Raw genomic sequence first — 25,456 nt, 5'->3', positions numbered from 1 at the left:
TTTGTGGAACGTCAGCGCGTGGCTGGTGTGGGTGAATCGTGCGGCGTTCGCTGGTCCGGTCTTGTTTGCGGCCGTCACCTCCAAGCCTCGGGATTGGCTGCTACGGCTGCCAGCGGGAGCCCCCCACATTCACCCTGATGACTGCATGACGGAGGGGTCCTTTGACCACCCGGGAATCACTTATGAGGTTCAGGTTTCAGGGGACTTTTATCAAGATCCAGCATGTCATTGTATGGGGTAATGAGTGCAATGTTGGGATTGAACAATAGGAATAACAGGGACTGGGAAGACCCAGTGAGGTGATTAAATCAGCATAGCAAAGGGATAGGCAAAGTCAGATGAACAGAACTATTACTGGTAATCTTCATCACCTCACTCTTCCTCTTGGACCTCCTGACCCCCCACCAGACCAAATCTATTGCTTTAAGCAGAAAATTTTTTCCCACTGTTTAATTTGCCACATTTCCAAAGGACAGTGTATCGCATCTTGTAAGTCTAAGAACAGCCATTTGAAATTTAAAAAACACGAAAAGGAGAAAAATACAAAAGCTACAAACATTCATCCATCTGCTCATGAATCTGCCCGTCTATCTATCTCTATAGCCGCTCATCCACCACGAGGTTTGGGCAAGCCTGGGGGCTATCCCACGTTGCACATGCGAGGCTGGATGCCCTCTGCGCAGAGAGAGCATGGGTACCATGGCAGCAGACCGTTCAGGTTAAATCGCTAAGCTTAATAATTCACCTAGAATTATCTTGAATATTAAATAAATGGCAAATTGCCATAATCCACACACCAGGAAACAAGTTATGAAAATGTCAAGTGTATTATTTATTATAACAAACTGAGCATGATTTGGTGTAAAATCCCTCCATGGTGAACAGGAGAGAGAGCAAGTGAGACCTGCAGCACAGCACATAGCTCCTCTTCAGTGTTTTAAATTAATGTTAAGGTCCGGAAGGATCACTGATTGCCGGTACATTCATAAATTAAAATGGTAACAATGGGCTTTATTGGTTCTGAGCCGCAAGTCAGGGCACATTTAAGCCACTTCTTTGCTGCATGGCTCATTTAGGTTTCCTTGAGATTCATCGGTATTCAAAATCAATCACTACTCAATCCATCCATCCATCCATCCATCCATCTTCTAAACGTTCATCATAGTCAGCGTTGTAGATCGATCTGCTCTTAGGTCTTGACCTTCTGTCCTTGTGCAGTGGTTGATGGCTGGTTTTAATTCCAGTTAAACTCCCAGTAAATTACGTGCTGTGTGGTTATGTGATACCAGTTACTAAAGACTGTATACAACTAATGAATGTAAAAAGTACAAATATAAAACCCAGACAGACAAAGAAAAGAAAAATTCCCTTAATGAAGGATGCGATATTGTGGCTGGAGGGGGCGAGATAAAAAGCTGTCTGTAAGGCGAGGGGGGGTATACCATCCTTAGTTACCAATCCTCTGCCTGGGGGTAAAAGGCTGGAAAAGAAAGTGAGATTCTGCGGCAAAATAAATGTATAAATGGAGACTGACTTCACAGAGTAAGCTAGAAGCAAGGAGAACACCTCCATCAGGAAGAGCAAACGATGCTGTGCAGGGAAGGCGGGAAGCCATCGAAACCCAAGGAGGTTCTCCTCAATTTACAGCTAATTATACACCAAAGTAAAAACACAACACTGCAGAAATGACATTCATTAACTCGCCATCAACAATATCTCCAGCCGACGACCCAAAACAAGCAGCATACTTATACAACATTAATACACACGGCGGAAAAATGAAACCGAACTCACAGAAATAGCGGGAAGGGAAACCGAAGCTGGAAGCCGCCGGGAACAGGGCCACCTGTGACAGGGAAGCGGCACGTCGAGGTGCACAAACACATGGCCACTTAGGCGATGAAACACTGCTTCTCTAACTGGCCGGCAGGGGTGGAAATTTCAGGTGCAGAAAGTACAAATGCAGAAGATTTTGTTTCAACCAACCAGCTGAATACTCTGTGACTGTGACTCTTTATACTCAACTTGTCTGGATTTGTACTTTCTGCACCTGAACCTTCCACCTCTTCTGACCGCCTGTTCTCACGTAACACATTATATTATGAGGTCCATACGAGCGATACAGAATCACACAGAATGGCCTAGGTAAACCCAGAACACATACATCATACTGAAGTGATTGGGTCACAGCTCTTTATTTTTTGCCCTAAAATGAATAGAAAAGTGAGTAATTTCAGCTAATCAGTTATTTCTTAGTTCTTAAAAATAGGCATGAAGAATCCATTAGAGGTTTACATAAAGACCCCTTTACAGGATTATAACCTATTATTTTCTGATACAACACAGTGGTTTTCACAGCACTGTAATGGTATATTAGCTAATGGTATAGTGCGGTTAGCATTTTGTCATTAGTCTGATCACTGAGCACGTCTACCCCCCAGGAGGAACATGCTGTGTGTTTGACTGTCGCCGCAAGCCTCTGGACGAGCCCGTCATTGTGGCGTGTCCCCGACTGACATTAATGATTTAAGGTCTGCAGCTCAGACCCTCCCTGCTTCCCGTGGACGTCATTCGGGGGGGGGGGGGGGGGGGCTTCATGTTTCTTTAATCTCGTCCCTGTCTCTGGTCAGAGTGGCCGTTCCTCGATGCCTTTAGGGAACTCCAGGTGCCAGCCTTGTTTTTTTGCGGCATTCCTGTGAGCGGTCATGTGACCCCGCCCCCTCCTCCACGCCCTGTCTCGGAAAGGAAGGCCATTTTCACACCCCACACATATTTAGCACGTCAGGCATAAATGTTAGAGCCTGAAATAGGCGTTAAGCGCAGCGAAAGGTGTGATCTGGTAAGTGTCCATTCACAGAATGATGTTAAAATCCACCTATACAGTTTACCACATAAATTCTTTACATTTATACCTTAAATTATTGCTTTCGTTTTTATTTTATTACTGATTTTCTTTTATGTATTTTTTGCTTTGTCACTCTTATCTTATCTTATCTTATCTTATCTTATCTTATCTTATCTTATCTTATCCTGATCCGGCCTAGCCAGAGGTGTAAATTTCAGGTCCAGTATCTACAATTTTGTTATGATTTTGTTTAAACCAACCAGCTAAGCAGTCTGTTACTGTGATCTTTATATTCAACTGATTGGTTGAAGCAAAATCTCAATCTACATATTGACTTTCTGGACCAGAACTATCCACCTCCGGGCCGAGCCTGGGACAGCACAGGGTATGAGGTTTGGTGGGATTCCAGTTCATCGCAGGCATGTTTAAATGAATGATAAACAGCAGCGATTGTCACTGTGCCCTGTCATAGTGTGTTAATTGGGAACGTCCATGCTGGAAACGTAGGTCTAACAGTAAACCGATAAAGTGCCACGGGCCCAGTATTAATGTTTTTTGATTCTGATATTCTGATAGTGGGGGCGGCATGGTGGTGCAGAGGTTAGCACTGTTGCCTCATACCTCTGGGACCCAGGTTCAAGTCTCCGTCTGGGTCACATGTGTGTGGAGTTCTCCCCATGCATGTTCTCCCCATGTCATCATGGGGTTTCCTCTGGGTACTCCGGTTTCCCCCCACAATCCAAAAACATGCTGAGGCTAATTGGAGTTACTAAATTGCCCGTAGGTGTGCATGTGTGAGTGACTGGTGTGTGAGTGTGCCCTGTGATGAGCTGGCCCCCCATCCTGGGTTGTTCCCTGCCTCGTGCCCATTGCTTCCGGGATAGGCTCCGGACCCCCCGCGACCCAGTAGGATAAGCGGTTTGGAAAATGGATGGATGGATGGATATTCTGATATTATACAATACATAAAGAAGAATGAAAGCAGCACCTACTGCCTGCTCCTGGACGATTCCAATTTTTTTTTGACATTATAACTGCAAGCACTAAAACTGAGCACCTACTGTTGCTCAGTGGACCAGGCCTGGCCAACCCCAATGTGGGGATGCTAGTAGCATCTACAGGAATCCATTCTCATCATTATTTTATCACGTGTCCTTCCAGGTGTCCTTCTGATGTCAGGTGTCACCGTGGCCTCGATTATATCCAGTGTCTACATTGGACGTGCCCTTTACGATGAACGAACAAATCGCCGGATAATGCTGAATAATAATGATCTGCTTAGCGTGCATGGAGCCCCTTACCTCAAGTGAGTATTCCTGACAGGATAGATTCCGGAGACTTCCCTGTCTGCCCTAATCTGGAGGTGTTTGGGAAGTTCGCGAGGAGACATATACGATGCAGATAAGTCCGGCCTTTATTAAAAGGATCACACCAATTATGTTCTCACTTGCAAGGCAGTAGACATGGGAATCATTTATTTATGGTCACTATTGTATAGCGAGCAGGTTGTTGTATGAAACATTAGGCTTGCCAGTGTTATTAGCAGGGTGTGTAGGGGCGGGGCTGCAGTCTAACCAATGGGGAGGCGGCACATAAAGCCTGAAATAAATAATGCAGCAAATCCCTCGCACTATTGCATCATGCCTGAGTGACACATTAAACATGCACAGAATACATCATGCATTTGTGGCGCCTGCCATTCCGCTCCTGTCTAGAGACAGAGCTCACCTGCTGTCTCTTCTTTAAAGATTTTGCTTTTTGACAGATATTTGGCTGCTTCAAAACTGCATGGTTTTTGACTAAGAAGGATTATCTAAGGTAACAATGGGAGTGATATGAATTTAACTTATGCATTTAGGAAATGTGACTGAATCTTGGCCCTGCTTGAGTAAAGGTTTACTGCCATGCTTAGTTGAGTTACTTTACAGATATGGGGTTTGCCCATAAGTAGGGTTTTCCAGAACCTATTGTTTACCTCTTCAAGCTGTTTTAAGTGGTGAGATGGACTGGGAATATGAAGAAGCCATGTTCTTTGGTGGAGTATGAACACTTTGTGACATGTTCTCTCACCTCTTAGTTGTGCTATTTGGGGACTGGGGGGGGGGGGGGCTGCCTGTGGGTGGGCAGGCCATGGAGAAAGAGCGTGTTCCATCAAAAGGGGCCTCCACCTCGGTTATCTGATCGCCGCATATGTTTCTAGATGCTGCTGTGGGGGATTTTTTCGTGTGTCCTCTGGGGCAAGTGGTGAGGTTCCCCGGAGGGATAAAAATAGTGTGGTTTCAGAGAATAGAGTGCAGCTGAAGTGTGGCGACCCCCCCAGAAACGGAATGCCTTAGAGGACGTCTCGCAGTTTTTGCGCGGCTCCTTGGCTAACTGTGGCTTTCCTGCTTCCCGCGCCCTGATGCCTCATCCCTTGTCTCCGGACCAGTGCTTGCTGGTGTAGCTGGGTGGTCCTGGTTCCGGTCCAGCTGGCCAGCATGCCGTCATGCTCATCGGTGCGTAGGGGAGGCTTTGGAGCGCACCAGAGACACGACCCCCATCCCCTGCCGACCTCAACCAATCAGAAGTCAGGCAGGTGCCGGACATGATTTAGTAGAGCTCCTGTGAGTGTGCTCACCAGCTTGCATCTCGGCATGACGCCTTCGCCCGCTGCCCTTTGCTGGGCACCCCCCCGACCCACAAGCTGCCCCCCTCCCCCTGGGTCTGACACCGCCGGCTCGGGCCCGGCGGGATCTGTGCGGCTCTGCTGTCAATTAATCGAGTCGCCGCGGTAGCGCGTTTGTTTTATTAATGCCCATGACGGTCGCGGGGTCCCTCTGGGTCCCCTCCCGAGGCCTCTCTATTTTCAGCTGCGCTGTACGCGATGTTCCGTTCCTAAAGGGCATGAGAATCAAACCGCTCAGGGAGATCTGAACGTGGCATGCAAGCGACCTGCGACCCCCAGGAATCTAGGGATTGGGGCTTGGGATTATGGGGCGCTACAATTTAACAGGCCTTCCTTTGGGGCTTTGCAGCATTTTGGATTAAGCTGGATTTGCAGTTGTACACCTTTCGAGTGTTGTACACCTTTCAAATTAGGTGATGGTGAGCCTGACAGGGACAAGCAGAGATAGGTGCAGAAGGTCCTGCTACCTGGGGCACTGCCCCGCCTTTAAAGATGACAAAGTTCTCTCCCTACGATGACTTCACAAGACCATTACACACATTCGTGTGCTAATTAGTTTTGACAAATGATGTCTTATAGCTCCTCAGTCCTACAGCACACAGCTTGGAGTGCTTCTATTCAGACCGCAGGAGCTGTAGCTTTCTGATAAGGTAGTTTACAAAACCACAGGGGAGGTTATTTTTTTTTTTTAAATGGAAGCAGGATGTTAGTGTCTGGATTGTGTCCAGCTGGTTGGCCACAGTCTTCCCCAGATCTGGTGGCCGAGCCGGAGCGCTGCCAGGTCAGGGGCCACGTTCTCGACAGCGGGAGTCTGGTGTGAACCGTGGCGGATTACACCAGGAACAAAGCACACCATTTCCACCACGAGATCCGAAGCGGCTCGTCTTGTCGCGAGCGTGATCCCCAGAGTGAGACACTCTCTGCTTTGTTTTTACAGAAATCTGCTACAGAAGTCAGTTGCGATGCGAGCATCCTCTGCTCTCCTGCTCATAAATAAGCAGTAAACAAATAAATGAATGAATTATCAGACAGTTATAGGAAGTGACACCCCCCTCACCGCACCTCATTATTCTATGGCCTCTAACGAAGACGCCCCCAGCAAGAGTTAATCTGGCCGTGTCCAAAACAAACTCAGTCATGTTTCCGGCGGTTTTTATTTTAGAGAGAGACATTACGACATTTAGTGAGAGATGGCAGGCGACCAATATAACATGTGCGATTCCAGGGTAGTCTATCGAATTGTGTGCAGATGGACTTTATCTGTGGAAATTCTCTAATGCTGAATGTTATAACTTTGAATACCATCATTATTCCTGTAATATGTGGTATTTCTGTGGTACTGCAGACCAACTCTGACCCCATTGACTCCACATCCATTCCAAAATGGCAGCCTGTCTTCGGCTCTCTGAAATTATGAGTTTCACTTTTAATAATCACAGTATCTCTCTTAATGCTCCCGGACAAGGTAGTTCAGGGTACGGTGCAGCAATGAGTGGCCTGAGGTTTTGATGAACGTGGACTGGAGGATTGAGTGTCATGTGACATGGTGTGGAGCCTGGTTTAAGGTTGTCATGTGCACATGGGAGGACACCACAGCTGGGCAGCGATCACATTTACCGCTCAAATCACACATTCAAATCGGGCCCCTGAGGTTTTCAAACAAACAGTCACTATACACAGGAGATGCTGAAGCAGCGTGTTCTGCTAACCATCTTCTGCTCACTAGCAATTTATTTAATTTTTGAAATATCGGGGGGGGGAGGGGGGTGGGGACTCCAAAGAAAGGCCACAGAAACAACAAACCCGCCCCAGCAGCTGGGTGTCATCCACGGGACACTCTCAAAGGGACAGGGGACTGATGTCGGACCGAGGCTTCCAGGGTGAAGCTGTGACCCAGCCCAGATCAGGCATCCTGTGGCAAGGCTGCCTCACCAAGCCGCCTCACCGGGTCGCCTCACTCCATCTCTCCGTGTTTCCACAAGGTCACCATCCTCCCCCCGAGCTGCATTACCCCATCTCACCGTGTTCCCATTTGGTCACCACCCTCAGCCGGCTGCCACTACGCTCCACACACTCTACATGTACAACCCAAATGCCATCTTCTGCTTCTTCTGCTGTGATTTCATCATATTTTTTCCCGAGACGCTGAATTTACATAATCTACCATGCAATGGGGTGGGAATAATCTGTGCTTTTTCACATATTTGCAAATTACTGTTCTAGCATTACTGTTCCTCTTCATTATTCATTGAAATTCCCTTTGGTTGCTCTCGATGCAGATGATGTTGATGTTTTAAACTATGCATATGCCAGAATGTCTTGGATAGATAGATAGATAGATAGATAGATAGATAGATAGATAGATAGATAGATAGATAGATAGATAGATAGATAGATAGATAGATAGATAGATAGATAGATAGATAGATAGATAGATAGATAGATAGATAGATTACGCTGGTTACTGCGGTGCAGTGCTGCTATTTGTTAATCTGACTATGTTCAGATACATTATTTCAGAGCTTCTTTGAAGGTCATTGTTCTTTGTCAGATGCTTATAACCTTCTTGCAGTGAGACACAGCGAAGCACAGTAACGCAGCCGATGGAGAGCTGCGGCGAGAGCAGGACACGCCCCCATGAGATCCCTGCGATTATTTCATCAGGAGATACGCCTTCCTGAGGGGGAAGGGGTGGGTTCTGGCTACATATGGAGTGAGACCCCTCTCCCCCCCTCTCTGCTCACCCAGTAGGGGTGGATCAACTGCGTCCCGGAAGGCCGATGTGCCAAACAGTGCCGGCCGTGGGCAGGAGGGGGCCGGTGGCAGTTCTAGTGGGCTGTCGAGCGGCATGTGTCTCTTGTTATTGTTCCTGTGTGCTATTTTTGGACCACAGTGGATCAAGGACGCAGTCTAAAGATTAATAAGAGCGAGCTGTGCAGGACGGGTGTGTGGCGCCCGGAGACCGTTACAGGGAGGGCAGAGAGGCAGGGCCAGGCAAGGAGAGCGCCCTCTGAGGCCTGGCTCGCGTTGTGCGGACATGTGGCACGTTTTTACCGACGTGCGTATCAACAGCATTCCCAACGCTGACAGCCGGCATCCATGGCTGTGCTTCCTGACTAAGGGAGGAGCTGGACATGCTCATTATGGGTGACGCACAGTCAAAGCCCCTAAGGAAAGTGGGGATGCAGAGACACTGGAATGTAACTGGGCCACTGGAATAAAACTGCAGGCCCCATTCCTGTGCAAACGCTGGTCGATTGGATTCTGATTTCCGTCCTCTGTTTGTTATGTGGGTCAGAATTGAAAAGGACGCATAATTTGAAATACGTAGACAATATTATGCGGTAAAATTTATTTGATGTGATCACAAATATATAAAAAGTGAACGTGTTTGGTGGTTCTGAAGTGTTCATGCAATGCAATGCAGTTTCATTGTTTTGCAGCTGATTCGGGGCACAGCTCCTCACAAACGCGCGCTCTCTGACATCACGTGTGAACAGCGCATCTTTCAAGGATGTTACGCAGCTGGAGAATGATGATGGTTAAAATTGCACCCAGGGCGTCTGTAATGTACAGTGTTTCGGCGAACACCTAGGCAGCCTGACAAGCTTTATCTTCAAAAATCGTCTTTGTCACAAGTTTATCGACAGCCGCACGGGCTTCGCGACACGGGGACCCTAAATGAACCACCGTTTCATGTCAGGTCTCCGCCGTTTTATATTTATATGGGATGTCGGCTTAATGTCAGTGCACAGCGAACAAAAAACACCTTAACGATATGAAAGGGGATCCCGGGGCAGGTATTGTCTTTGATCTCTATAGCCAGCTGTGCACAATACCGCGGACAAAAATGCTCTAAAATATGCATAGTTAAGAGTCCCTCTTTCTGCCACGGGAGAGCTTTTACTACAGAAAACTACTGTGAAAATGAACGCATAATGCAATATATATTCATATATATATATATATATATATATATATATATATATATATATATATATATATATATATATATATATATATATATATATATATGAATTCCAGGGCTATGAAATGACAGCATAATTACATTTAATTCTTTCCGTTTCATTGTTGAACAGAGTCAGGACTGGACTGAGAGATATGGCTCCGTCCGCTGCTGTCTTTCCACTTTCCTGTTCAACTCACAGAGCTCTATGCGAGTCATTGCATATTGTTGCATTTGCATTGCATCACTTTGCAGCTGTAGTTTTTTTTTCTATTCTATATCTAGGGGTTTAAAAAAAACTGCCTCACTTGACAGCCTCAGTGCGTTACCGCTTAGTGCCCCCTCGTGGCCGCCGCTTCAATAAGATAAGAAAGCAACGCGCTTTCTATTTTTATTCCATTATTTTTTAAATATTAAAACAGGTCTTCGCCACATATTTTTGTATTTTAAAAAAATAGTCAAGTTTGTAAAAAATATTGATTATGCTGATTAGTTAATGTTGCGGGGTTTAATTTGATTAAAACGTAAAATCATTAACCTGTTTCATGGTTTACTGCTGTAATCCTAATGAAAGCGGGCAGCAAAAAGACGTAGATTTACTCCAAGTTAAACAATATTTTTCAATTAGTATACATATATTTTGCAAATATATAATAATCAGATTGTGCCGTATTCTATATGTCTAATTCCGTGAATGTCCTTATCTTTCATTTCTGGTCATTGAATAGCCTCATTAGGTTTTTTTCTTCTTGGGGGGGAGAGCACAGACACAGTAGTTAGAACTGTTGCCTCACCCCTCTAGGAGCTGCGTTCGTGTCTCTGTTACAGCTAGTACTCCCCACAGAATTAACGTCTTAATTGGAGTTATCAAATTGCCCTTAGGTGAGTGAAAGTGCGGTCCATCCTGGGTTGTTCCCTGCCTTGTGCCCATATCCTCTGGGATACGCTTCGGACTCCCTGCGACCCTGAATAGGACAAGTTGGTACAGAAAATGAATGAATGATTTTTATGTGAGACTGCAAGGTGTCCGCTTCATTTCTCTGCATTTCATCTTCTCTGGTATGTTTAGGTAGAGCACTTGACAGGAATTGCGCCAATAACAAGTGTGACATTCGAAATATTTGCCTGAAAGGGTTTGTTTAACCACTGTAACAGAATAATGAATATCCGTGAAACGGAAATGTTTCAGCGCCTCCCAGTGGTAGGTCGTGTTAAATAAGTCACACATTAATGCCCCCTATTAAAGGGCAAAGCGATGTTAATGGTAAATGTCTGCGTGGTATTCACTGTTTTTGGAAGATTTATTTCTACGGTTTTAAATTAGTAGAGAAATCATGTGGAGTAATTATTTTAAAATGCTATCAAACGAATGTCTCCTCTGAAATGCAATTATGAGACATTTATGAAATGAACAATGGCAAATGGGTATTATGAAAACCTTTTACATGAAGCAGGCGCAATTATGACTCCGTCCATGATCCCTGGATATATTGAAACGAGGGGCCTCAGTGGGGCTTGGGAATCTAATGTCAGGGGCCCCCAGTCAGCAGGATTTGCTGGGGGGGGGGGGGGGGGGGGGGGGGCGGGCAGAATTTCTACTACACCCCTGATTGACACACTCTTCCCCATCGACCTTTGCAGTGACCACTTGACAAGTGGGAGTTAGAAAACACCCAGCAGTCCATGAAGTGCCATGTATACACATATAACATGTGTTTTTATTGAATAGCAAGCTGAAATGTGGGCAGTGATATGTGTGCAGTGATATGTGTGCAGTGAAACACTATATTGCCAATAGTATTGGGCCACACTTCCAGATCATTGAATTCTGGTGTTCCAATCACTTCCATAGCCACAGGTGTATAAAATGAAGCACCCAGGCATGCAGACTGCTTCTATAAACCTTTGTGAAAGAATGGGTCACTCTCAGAAGCTCAGTGAATTCAAGCGTGGTACCGTGACAGGATGCCACCTGTGCAATAAGTCCAATTGTGAAATATTGTTGTGAAATTTCCTCGCTAATAAATATTCCACGGTCAGCTGTTAGTCTATTACAGTATAACAAAGTGGAAACAATTGGGAACAACAGCAACTCAACCGCAAAGTGGTAGGCCAGATAAAATCACAGAGTGGGGACAACGCATGCTGAGGCGCACAGTGTGCAGAAGATTCCAACTGTCTGCTGAGTCGATAGCTACAGACCTCCAAACTTCATATGGCCTTCAGATTAGCTCAAGTACAGTGCGTAGAGAACTTCATGGAATGGGTTTCCATGGCCGAGCAGCTGCATCTAAGCCTTACATCAGCAAGAAAAATGCAACGTGTCGGATGTAGTGATGTAAAGCACGCCGCCACTGGACTCTAGAGCAGTGGAGACATGTTCTCTGGAGTGACAGATCATGCTTCTTTGTCTGGCAATCTGATGGACTAGTCTTGGTTTGTTGGTTGCCAGGAGAACGGTACTTGCCTGACTGCATTGTGCTGAGTGTAAAGTTTGATGGAGGGGAGATTATGCTGTGGGTTATTTTTAAGGGGTTGGGCTTGGCCCCTTAGTTCCAGTGAAAGGAACTCTTAATGATTCAACATTCAACGCTATTTCATTCTCCCAGCTTTGTGGGAAAAGTTTGGTGACAGCCCCTTCCTGTTCCAACATGACTGCGCACCAGTGCACAAAGCAAGGTCCATAAGGACATGGATGAGCGAGTCTGGTGTGGACGAATTTCACTGGCCTGTACAGAGCCCTGACCTCAACCCGATAGAACACCTTTGGGGTGAATTAGAGTGGAGACTGTGAGCCAGGTCTTCTCATCCAATATCAGTGCCTGACCTCATAAATGCTCTCCTGGAAGAATGGGCAAAAATTCCCATAAACACACTCCTAAACCTTGTGGACAGCCTTCCTAGAAGAGCTGAATCTGTTATAGCTGCAAAGGGTGAGCCAACTCCATATTAAATCCTATGTATTAAGAATGGGATGTCATTAAAATTCATGTGTGTGTAAAGGCAGGTGTCCCAATACTTTTGACAATATAGTGTACCTCTTTGTACGGCACATTACAACCACCTTCACAATGTCAGGAAAGAAGTCTGACTGCAATAAACCAACTTATTACAGGTATGCTGTACAGTTATAAATATCTCGACATATGTTTATATAGGAAATACTGTTTACTCAAGTCAGTCACAGATTACTCAAGTTATTTAGTGAAGGAAGATATTTTGTAAGGAAAAGTAAAACCAGATTTATTAGGTAACATTAACATAACTTACTATTATATGGGAACATGAGCCAAAAGGCAGCAAGTCACATGAAATGAAACAGTCCTGCTTAAATAATTTGCAATTATGTTAGATTCTCTTAAATTAAATTACAAATTATTTTGTACTTGCTACATGTGGACCACGGAGATCATGCCTAGAGACTCACATGTGGACAAAGGAAATCGCACCTGCGCAGTCATATGGGAGCCATGGAGGTTGCACCTGGACAATCAAATGTGGACCACGGAGGCCGCACTCGGACAGTCACATGTGGACCATAGAGGCTGGACCGGGACAGTCACATGTAGACTACGGAGGACGCACCTGGACAGTCACATGTGGGCCATGGAGGCCGTACCTGGACAGTCACATGTGGACCATGGAGGCCGTACCTGGACAGTCACATGTGGGCCACGGAGGCCGTACCAGGACAGTCACATGTGGGCCACGGAGGCCGCACCTGGAGAGTCACATGTGGACCACAGAGGTCGCACCTGGAGAGTCACATGTGGACCACTGAGGTCGCACCTGGACAGTCACATGTGGACCACGGAGGCGGCACCTGGACAGTCAGATGTGGACCACGGAGGACGCACCTGGAGAGTCACATGTTGACCACGGAGGCCGTACCTGGAGAGTCACATGTGGACCACAGAGGCGGCATCTGGACAGTCACATGTGGGCCATGGAGGCCGTACCTGGACAGTCACATGTGGGCCATGGAGGCCGTACCAGGACAGTCACATGTGGGCCACGGAGGCCGCACCAGGACAGTCACATGTGGGCCACGGAGGCCGCACCTGGAGAGTCACATGTGGACCACAGAGGTCGCACCTGGAGAGTCATATGTGGACCACTGAGGTCGCACCTGGAGAGTCACATGTGGGCCACGGAGGCCGTACCAGGACAGTCACATGTGGGCCACGGAGGCGGCACCTGGACAGTCAGATGTGGACCACGGAGGACGCACCTGGAGAGTCACATGTTGACCACGGAGGCGGCACCTGGAGAGTCACATGTTGACCACGGAGGCCGCACCTGAACAGTCACATGTGGACCACGGAGGCCGTACCTGGAGAGTCACATGTTGACCACAGAGGCCGCATCTGGACATTCACATATGGACCTCAGAGGCTGCACCTGAACAGTCACATGTGGACCACGGAGGCCGTACCTGGAGAGTCACATGTTGGCCACGGAGGCGGCACCTGGAGAGTCACATGTTGACCACGGAGGCCGCACCTGAACAGTCACATGTGGACCACGGAGGCCGTACCTGGAGAGTCACATGTTGACCACGGAGGCCGCACCTGGACATTCACATGTGGACCTCAGAGGCTGCACCTGAACAGTCACATGTGGACCACGGAGGCCGCACCTGGACAGTCACATGTGGACCACGGATGCCGCACCTGGACAGTCACATGTGGACCACGGAGGCCGCACCTGGTGAGTCACATGTGGACCACGGAGACCGCAGCTGGTGAGTAACATGTGGACCACGGAGGCCGTACCTGGAGACTCACATGTGGACCACGGAGGCCGTACCTGGACATTCACATGTGGACCTCAGAGGCTGCACCTGAACAGTCACATGTGGACCACGGAGGCCGTACCTGGAGAGTCACATGTTGGCCACGGAGGCCGTACCTGGACATTCACATGTGGACCTCAGAGGCTGCACCTGAACAGTCACATGTGGACCACGAAGGCCGTACCTGGAGAGTCACATGTTGGCCACGGAGGCCGTACCTGGACATTCACATGTGGACCTCAGAGGCTGCACCTGAACAGTCACATGTGGACCACGGAGGCCGTACCTGGAGAGTCACATGTTGGCCACGGAGGACGTACCTGGACATTCACATGTGGACCTCAGAGGCTGCACCTGAACAGTCACATGTGGACCACGGAGGCCGTACCTGGAGAGTCACATGTTGGCCACGGAGGCCGTACCTGGAGAGTCACATGTGGACCACGGAGGCCGCACCTGAACAGTCATAAGTGGGCCACGGAGGCCGCACCTGGACAGTCACATGTGGACCACAGAGGCTGCACCTGGACAGTCACATGTGGACCACAAAGGTCGCACCTAGAGAGTCACATGTTGGCCACGGAGACCGCAGCTAGTGAGTCACATGTGGACCACGGAGGCCGCACCTGGACAGTCACATGTGGACCACGGATGCCGCACCTGGACAGTCACATGTGGACCACGGAGGCCGCACCTGGTGAGTCACATGTGGACCACGGAGACCGCAGCTGGTGAGTCACATGTGGACCACGGAGGCCGCACCTGGACAGTCACATGTGGACCACGGAAGCCGCACCTGGACAGTCACATGTGGACCACGGAGGCCGCACCTGAACAGTCACATGTGGACCAAAGAGGTCGCACCTGGAGAGTCACATGTGGGCCATGGAGGCCGTACCTGGAGAGTCACATGTGGACCACGGAGGCCGTACCTGGACAGTCACATGTGGGCCACGGAGGCGGCACCTGGAGAGTCACATGTGGACCACAGAGGTCGCAACTGGAGAGGCACATGTGGACCACGGAGGCGGCACCTGGAGAGTCACATGTGGACCACAGAGGTCGCAACTGGAGAGTCACATGTGGACCACGGAGGCCGCACCTGGAGAGTCACATATGGACCACGGAGGCGGCACCTGGAGAGTCACATGTGGACCACAGAGGTCGCACCTGGAGAGTCACATGTGGACCACTGAGGTCGCACCTGGACAGTCACATGTGGACCACGGAGGCGGCACCTGGACAGTCAGATGTGGACCACGGAGGACGCACCTCGACAGTCACATGTTGACCACGGAGGCGGCACCTGGAGAGTCACATGTGGACCACGGAGGCGGCACCTGGAGAGTCACATGTGGACCACGGAGGTCGCACCTGGACAGTCACATGTGGACCACGGAGGCCGCACCTGAACAGTCATAAGTGGGCCACGGAGGCCGCACCTGGACAGTCACATGTGGACCACAGAGGCTGCACCTGAACAGTCACATGTGGACCACGGAGGCCGTACCTGGAGAATCACATGCGGACCACGGAGGCCGTACCTTGAACAGTCATAAGTGGGCCACGGAGGCCGCACCTGGATAGTCAAATGTGGAACACAGAGGATGCACCTGGAGAGTCACATGTGGACCACAGAGGTCGCACCTAGAGAGTCACATGTTGGCCACGGAGGCCGTACCTGGACAGTAACATGTGGGCCACGGAGGCCGCACCTGGAGAGTCACATGTGGACCATAGAGGCCGCACCTGAACAGTCACACGTAGACTACGGAGGCCGCACCTTGACAGTCACATGTGGGCCACGGAGGACGCACCTGGAGAGTCATAAGTGGGCCACGGATGCCGCACCTGGACAGTAACATGTGGACCACGGATGCCGCACCTGAACAGTCACATGTGGACCAAAGAGGTCGCACCTGGAGAGTCACATGTGGGCCATGGATGCCGCACCTGGACAGTCACATGTGGACCACGGAGGTCGCACCTTGAGAGTCACATGTGGGCCACGGAGGCTGCACCTGCACAATCATATGTGGACCATGGAGGCGGCACCTGGAGAGTCACATGTGGACCACAGAGGTTGCACCTGGACAGTCACATGTGGACCACGGAGGCGGCACCTGGAGAGTCACATGTGGACCACGGAGGCGGCACCTGGAGAGTCACATGTGGACCACGGAGGTCGCACCTGGACAGTCACATGTGGACCACGGAGGCCGCACCTGAACAGTCATAAGTGGGCCACGGAGGCCGCACCTGGACAGTCACATGTGGACCACAGAGGCTGCACCTGAACAGTCACATGTGGACCACGGAGGCCGTACCTGGAGAATCACATGCGGACCACGGAGGCCGTACCTTGAACAGTCATAAGTGGGCCACGGAGGCCGCACCTGGATAGTCAAATGTGGAACACAGAGGATGCACCTGGAGAGTCACATGTGGACCACAGAGGTCGCACCTAGAGAGTCACATGTTGGCCACGGAGGCCGTACCTGGACAGTAACATGTGGGCCACGGAGGCCGCACCTGGAGAGTCACATGTGGACCATAGAGGCCGCACCTGAACAGTCACACGTAGACTACGGAGGCCGCACCTTGACAGTCACATGTGGGCCACGGAGGACGCACCTGGAGAGTCATAAGTGGGCCACGGATGCCGCACCTGGACAGTAACATGTGGACCACGGATGCCGCACCTGAACAGTCACATGTGGACCAAAGAGGTCGCACCTGGAGAGTCACATGTGGGCCATGGATGCCGCACCTGGACAGTCACATGTGGACCACGGAGGTCGCACCTGAACAGTCACATGTGGACCAAAGAGGTCGCACCTGGAGATTCACATGTGGGCCATGGATGCCGCACCTGAACAGTTATAAGTGGCCCACGGAGGCCGCACCAGGACAGTCACATGTGGACCACGGAGGCCGCACCTGGAGAGTCACATGTGGACCATAGAGGTCGCACCTGGTGAGTCACATGTGGACCACGGAGGCCGCACCTGAACAGTCACACGTAGACCACAGAGGTCGCACCTGGTGAGTCACATGTGGACCACGAAGGCCACACCTGGACAGTCACATGTGGACCACAGAGGCCGCACCTGAACAGTCACATGTTGGCCATGGAGGCCGCACCTGGACAGTCACATGTGGGCCATGGAGGCCGCACCTGGACAGTCATATGTGGGCCACGGAGGCCGTACCTGGACAGTCAGATGTGGGCCACGGAGGCCGCACCTGGACAGTCACATGTGGGCCATGGAGGCCGCACCTGGACAGTCACATGTGCGCCACGGAGGCTGTACCTGGACAGTCACATGTGGGCCATGGAGGCCGCACCTGGACAGTCACATGTGGGCCACGGAGGACGTACCTGGACAGTCACATGTGGGCCACGGAGGCCACACCAGGAGAGTCACATGTGGACCACGGAGGTCGCACCTGGAGAGTCACATGTGGACCACAGAGGTCGCACCTTGAGAGTCACATGTGGGCCACGGAGGCTGCACCTGGACAATCATATGTGGACCATGGAGGCGGCACCTGGAGAGTCACATGTGGACCACAGAGGTCGCAACTGGACAGTCACATGTGGACCACGGAGGCGGCACCTGGAGAGTCACATGTGGACCAAGGAGGCGGCACCTGGAGAGTCACATGTGGACCACGGAGGTCGCACCTGGACAGTCACATGTGGACCACGGAGGCCGCACCTGAACAGTCATAAGTGGGCCACGGAGGCCGCACCTGGACAGTCACATGTGGACCACAGAGGCTGCACCTGAACAGTCACATGTGGACCACGGAGGCCGTACCTGGAGAATCACATGCGGACCACGGAGGCCGTACCTTGAACAGTCATAAGTGGGCCACGGAGGCCGCACCTGGACAGTCAAATGTGGACCACAGAGGATGCACCTGGAGAGTCACATGTGGACCACAGAGGTCGCACCTAGAGAGTCACATGTTGGCCACGGAGGCCGTACCTGGACAGTCACATGTGGGCCACGGAGGCCGCACCTGGAGAGTCACATGTGGACCATAGAGGCCGCACCTGAACAGTCACACGTAGACTACGGAGGCCGCACCTTGACAGTCACATGTGGGCCATGGAGGCCGAACCTGGACAGTCACATGTGGGCCACGGAGGCCATACCTGGACAGTCACATGTGGGCCATGGAGGCCGCACCTGGACAGTCACATGTGGGCCACGGAGGCCGTACCTGGACAGTCACATGTGGGCCACGGAGGCCGCACCTGGAGAGTCACATGTGGACCACAGAGGTCGCACCTGGAGAATCACATGTGGACCACAGAGGTCGCACCTGGAGAGTCACATGTGGGCCACGGAGGCTGCACCTGAACAATCATAAGTTGGCCACGGAGGCTGCACCTGGACAATCATATGTGGACCACGGAGGCCGCACCTGAACAGTCACACGTAGACTACGGAGGACGTACCTGGACAGTCACATGTGGGCCACGGAGGACGCACCTGGAGAGTCACATGTGGATCACGGAGGCGGCACCTGGAGAGTCACATGTGGACCACGGAGGCGGCACCTGGAGAGTAACATGTGGACCACAGAGGTCGCACCTGGTGAGTCACATGTGGACCACGGAGGCCGCACCTGGACAGTCACATGTGGGCCACGGAGGCCGCACCTGAACAGTCACATGTGGGCCACGGAGGCCGTACCTGGACAGTCACATGTGAGCCACGGAGGCCGCACCTGGAGAGTCACATGTGGGCCACGGAGGCCGTACCTGGACAGTCACATGTGGGCCACGGAGGCCGTACCTGGACAGTCACATGTGGGCCACGGAGGCCGCACCTGAACAGTCACACGTAGACCACAGAGGTCGCACCTGGTGAGTCACATGTGGGCCACGGAGGCCGTACCTGGACAATCACATGTGGGCCACGGAGGCCGTACCTGGACAGTCACATGTGGGCCATGGAGGCCGCACCTGGACAGTCACATGTGGGCCACGGAGGCCGTACCAGGACAGTCACATGTGGGCCACGGAGGCCGCACCTGGAGAGTCACATGTGGACCACAGATGTCGCACCTGGAGAGTCACATGTGGACCACTGAGGTCGCACCTGGACAGTCACATGTGGACCACGGAGGCGGCACCTGGACAGTCAGATGTGGACCACAGAGGTCGCACCTGGACAGTCACATGTGGACCACGGAGGCCGTACCTGGAGAGTCACATGTTGGCCACGGAGGCCGTACCTGGACATTCACATGTGGACCTCAGAGGCTGCATCTGAACAGTCACATGTGGACCACAGAGGTCGCACCTGGAGAGTCATATGTGGACCACAGAGGTCGCACCTGGAGAGTCACATGTGGGCCACGGAGGCTGCACCTGGACAATCATATGTGGACCATGGAGGCCGTACCTGGACAGTCACATGTGGGCCACGGAGGACGCACCTGGAGAGTCATAAGTGGGCCACGGATGCCGCACCTGGACAGTAACATGTGGACCACGGATGCCGCACCTGGACAGTCACATGTGGACCATGGAGGCCGCACCTGGACAGTCACATGTGGACCACGGAGGCCGCACCGGAACAGTCACACGTAGACCACAGAGGTCGCACCTGGTGAGTCACATGTGGACCACGAAGGCCACACCTGGACAGTCACATGTGGACCACAGAGGCCGCACCTGGACAGTCACATGTGGGCCACGGAGGCCGTACCTGGACAGTCACATGTGGGCCACGGAGGCCGCACCTGGACAGTCACATGTGGGCCATGGAGGCCGCACCTGGACAGTCACATGTGGTCCACGGAGGCCGTACCTGGACAGTCACATGTGGGCCATGGAGGCCGCACCTGGACAGTCACATGTGGGCCACGGAGGCCGTACCTGGACAGTCACATGTGGGCCACGGAGGACACACCTGGAGAGTCACATGTGGACCACAGAGGTCGCACCTGGAGAGTCACATGTGGACCACAGAGGTCGCACCTTGAGAGTCACATGTGGGCCACGGAGGCTGCACCTGGACAATCATATGTGGACCATGGAGGCGGCACCTGGAGAGTCACATGTGGAGCACAGAGGTCGCACCTGGACAGTCACATGTGGACTACGGAGGCGGCACCTGGAGAGTCACATGTGGACCACGGAGGCGGCACCTGGACAGTCACATGTGGGCCACGGAGGCCGTACCTGGACAGTCACATGTGGGCCACGGAGGCCACACCTGGAGAGTCACATGTGGACCACAGAGGTCGCACCTGGAGAGTCACATGTGGACCACAGAGGTCGCACCTTGAGAGTCACATGTGGGCCACGGAGGCTGCACCTGGACAATCATATGTGGACCATGGAGGCGGCACATGGAGAGTCACATGTGGACCACAGAGGTCGCACCTGGACAGTCACATGTGGACCACGGAGGCGGCACCTGGAGAGTCACATGTGGACCACGGAGGCGGCACCTGGAGAGTCACATGTGGACCACAGAGGTCGCACCTGGACAGTCACATGTGGACCACGGAGGCCGCACCTGAACAGTCATAAGTGGGCCACGGAGGCCGCACCTGGACAGTCACATGTGGACCACAGAGGCTGCACCTGAACAGTCACATGTGGACCACGGAGGCCGTACCTGGAGAGTCACATGTGGACCACGGAGGCCGTACCTTGAACAGTCATAAGTGGGCCACGGAGGCCGCACCTGGACAGTCAAATGTGGACCACAGAGGATGCACCTGGAGAGTCACATGTGGACCACAGAGGTCGCACCTAGAGAGTCACATGTTGGCCACGGAGGCCGTACCTGGACAGTCACATGTGGGCCACGGAGGCCGCACCTGGAGAGTCACATGTGGACCATAGAGGCCGCACCTGAACAGTCACACGTAGACTACGGAGGCCGCACCTGGACAGTCACATGTGGGCCATGGTGGCCGAACCTGGACAGTCACATGTGGGCCACGGAGGCCATACCTGGACAGTTACATGTGGGCTATGGAGGCCGCACCTGGACAGTCACATGTGGGCCACGGAGGCCGTACCTGGACAGTCACGTGTGGGCCACGGAGGCCGCACCTGGAGAGTCACATGTGGACCACAGAGGTCGCACCTGGAGAGTCACATGTGGACCACAGAGGTCGCACCTGGAGAGTCACATGTGGGCCACGGAGGCTGCACCTGAACAATCATAAGTTGGCCACGGAGGCTGCACCTGGACAATCATATGTGGACCACGGAGGCCGCACCTGAACAGTCACACGTAGACTACGGAGGACGTACCTGGACAGTCACATGTGGGCCACGGAGGACGCACCTGGAGAGTCACATGTGGATCACGGAGGCGGCACCTGGAGAGTCACATGTGGACCACAGAGGTTGCACCTGGACAGTCACATGTGGACCACGGAGGCGGCACCTGGACAGTCACATGTGGACCACGGAGGACGCACCTGGAAAGTCACATGTGGACCACGGAGGCGGCACCTGGAGAGTCACATGTGGACCACGGAGGCGGCACCTGGAGAGTCACATGTGGACCACAGAGGTCGCACCTGGACAGTCACATGTGGACCACGGAGGCGGCACCTGGAGAGTCACATGTGGACCACGGAGGCGGCACCTGGAGAGTCACATGTGGACCACGGAGGTCGCACCTGGACAGTCACATGTGGACCACGGAGGCCGCACCTGAACAGTCATAAGTGGGCCACGGAGGCCGCACCTGGACAGTCACATGTGGACCACAGAGGCTGCACCTGAACAGTCACATGTGGACCACGGAGGCCGTACCTGGAGAGTCACATGTTGACCACGGAGGCGGCACCTGGAGAGTCACATGTGGACCACAGAGGTCGCACCTGGACAGTCACATGTGGACCACGGAGGCCGTACCTGGAGAGTCACATGTTGGCCACGGAGGCCGTACCTGGACATTCACATGTGGACCTCAGAGGCTGCACCTGAACAGTCACATGTGGACCACAGAGGTCGCACCTGGAGAGTCACATGTGGACCACAGAGGTCGCACCTGGAGAGTCACATCTGGGCCACGGAGGCTGCACCTGGACAATCATATGTGGACCATGGAGGCCGTACCTGGACAGTCACATGTGGGCCACGGAGGACACACCTGGAGAGTCACATGTGGACCACAGAGGTCGCACCTGGAGAGTCACATGTGGACCACAGAGGTCGCACCTTGAGAGTCACATGTGGGCCACGGAGGCTGCACCTGGACAATCATATGTGGACCATGGAGGCGGCACCTGGAGAGTCACATGTGGAGCACAGAGGTCGCACCTGGACAGTCACATGTGGACTACGGAGGCGGCACCTGGAGAGTCACATGTGGACCACGGAGGCGGCACCTGGACAGTCACATGTGGGCCACGGAGGCCGTACCTGGACAGTCACATGTGGGCCACGGAGGCCACACCTGGAGAGTCACATGTGGACCACAGAGGTCGCACCTGGAGAGTCACATGTGGACCACAGAGGTCGCACCTTGAGAGTCACATGTGGGCCACGGAGGCTGCACCTGGACAATCATATGTGGACCATGGAGGCGGCACATGGAGAGTCACATGTGGACCACAGAGGTCGCACCTGGACAGTCACATGTGGACCACGGAGGCGGCACCTGGAGAGTCACATGTGGACCACGGAGGCGGCACCTGGAGAGTCACATGTGGACCACAGAGGTCGCACCTGGACAGTCACATGTGGACCACGGAGGCCGCACCTGAACAGTCATAAGTGGGCCACGGAGGCCGCACCTGGACAGTCACATGTGGACCACAGAGGCTGCACCTGAACAGTCACATGTGGACCACGGAGGCCGTACCTGGAGAGTCACATGTGGACCACGGAGGCCGTACCTTGAACAGTCATAAGTGGGCCACGGAGGCCGCACCTGGACAGTCAAATGTGGACCACAGAGGATGCACCTGGAGAGTCACATGTGGACCACAGAGGTCGCACCTAGAGAGTCACATGTTGGCCACGGAGGCCGTACCTGGACAGTCACATGTGGGCCACGGAGGCCGCACCTGGAGAGTCACATGTGGACCATAGAGGCCGCACCTGAACAGTCACACGTAGACTACGGAGGCCGCACCTGGACAGTCACATGTGGGCCATGGTGGCCGAACCTGGACAGTCACATGTGGGCCACGGAGGCCATACCTGGACAGTTACATGTGGGCTATGGAGGCCGCACCTGGACAGTCACATGTGGGCCACGGAGGCCGTACCTGGACAGTCACGTGTGGGCCACGGAGGCCGCACCTGGAGAGTCACATGTGGACCACAGAGGTCGCACCTGGAGAGTCACATGTGGACCACAGAGGTCGCACCTGGAGAGTCACATGTGGGCCACGGAGGCTGCACCTGAACAATCATAAGTTGGCCACGGAGGCTGCACCTGGACAATCATATGTGGACCACGGAGGCCGCACCTGAACAGTCACACGTAGACTACGGAGGACGTACCTGGACAGTCACATGTGGGCCACGGAGGACGCACCTGGAGAGTCACATGTGGATCACGGAGGCGGCACCTGGAGAGTCACATGTGGACCACAGAGGTTGCACCTGGACAGTCACATGTGGACCACGGAGGCGGCACCTGGACAGTCACATGTGGACCACGGAGGACGCACCTGGAAAGTCACATGTGGACCACGGAGGCGGCACCTGGAGAGTCACATGTGGACCACGGAGGCGGCACCTGGAGAGTCACATGTGGACCACAGAGGTCGCACCTGGACAGTCACATGTGGACCACGGAGGCGGCACCTGGAGAGTCACATGTGGACCACGGAGGCGGCACCTGGAGAGTCACATGTGGACCACGGAGGTCGCACCTGGACAGTCACATGTGGACCACGGAGGCCGCACCTGAACAGTCATAAGTGGGCCACGGAGGCCGCACCTGGACAGTCACATGTGGACCACAGAGGCTGCACCTGAACAGTCACATGTGGACCACGGAGGCCGTACCTGGAGAGTCACATGTTGACCACGGAGGCGGCACCTGGAGAGTCACATGTGGACCACAGAGGTCGCACCTGGACAGTCACATGTGGACCACGGAGGCCGTACCTGGAGAGTCACATGTTGGCCACGGAGGCCGTACCTGGACATTCACATGTGGACCTCAGAGGCTGCACCTGAACAGTCACATGTGGACCACAGAGGTCGCACCTGGAGAGTCACATGTGGACCACAGAGGTCGCACCTGGAGAGTCACATCTGGGCCACGGAGGCTGCACCTGGACAATCATATGTGGACCATGGAGGCCGTACCTGGACAGTCACATGTGGGCCACGGAGGACGCACCTGGAGAGTCATAAGTGGGCCACGCATGCCGCACCTGGACAGTAACATGTGGACCACGGCTGCCGCACCTGGACAGTCACATGTGGACCATGGAGGCTGCACCTGAACAGTCACATGTGGACCAAAGAGGTCGCACCTGGAGAGTCACATGTGGGCCATGGATGCCGCACCTGGACAGTCACATGTGGACCACGGAGGCCGCACCTGGACAGTCACATGTGGACCAAAGAGGTCGCACCTGGAGATTCACATGTGGGCCATGGATGCCGCACCTGAACAGTTATAAGTGGCCCACGGAGGCCGCACCTGGACAGTCACATGTGGACCACGGAGGCCGCACCTGAACAGTCACACGTAGACCACAGAGGTCGCACCTGGTGAGTCACATGTGGACCACGAAGGCCACACCTGGACAGTCACATGTGGACCACAGAGGCCGCACCTGGACAGTCACATGTGGGCCACGGAGGCCGTACCTGGACAGTCACATGTGGGCCACGGAGGCCGCACCTGGACAGTCACATGTGGGCCATGGAGGCCGCACCTGGACAGTCACATGTGGGCCACGGAGGCCGTACCTGGACAGTCACATGTGGGCCATGGAGGCCGCACCTGGACAGTCACATGTGGGCCACGGAGGCCGTACCTGGACAGTCACATGTGGGCCACGGAGGACACACCTGGAGAGTCACATGTGGACCACAGAGGTCGCACCTGGAGAGTCACATGTGGACCACAGAGGTCGCACCTTGAGAGTCACATGTGGGCCACGGAGGCTGCACCTGGACAATCATATGTGGACCATGGAGGCGGCACCTGGAGAGTCACA

This window comes from Brienomyrus brachyistius, unplaced genomic scaffold (assembly GCF_023856365.1).
Source record: "Brienomyrus brachyistius isolate T26 unplaced genomic scaffold, BBRACH_0.4 scaffold57, whole genome shotgun sequence".
Classification (NCBI taxonomy): Eukaryota; Metazoa; Chordata; class Actinopteri; order Osteoglossiformes; family Mormyridae; genus Brienomyrus; species Brienomyrus brachyistius.
This window is presented reverse-complemented; position numbering follows the sequence as displayed.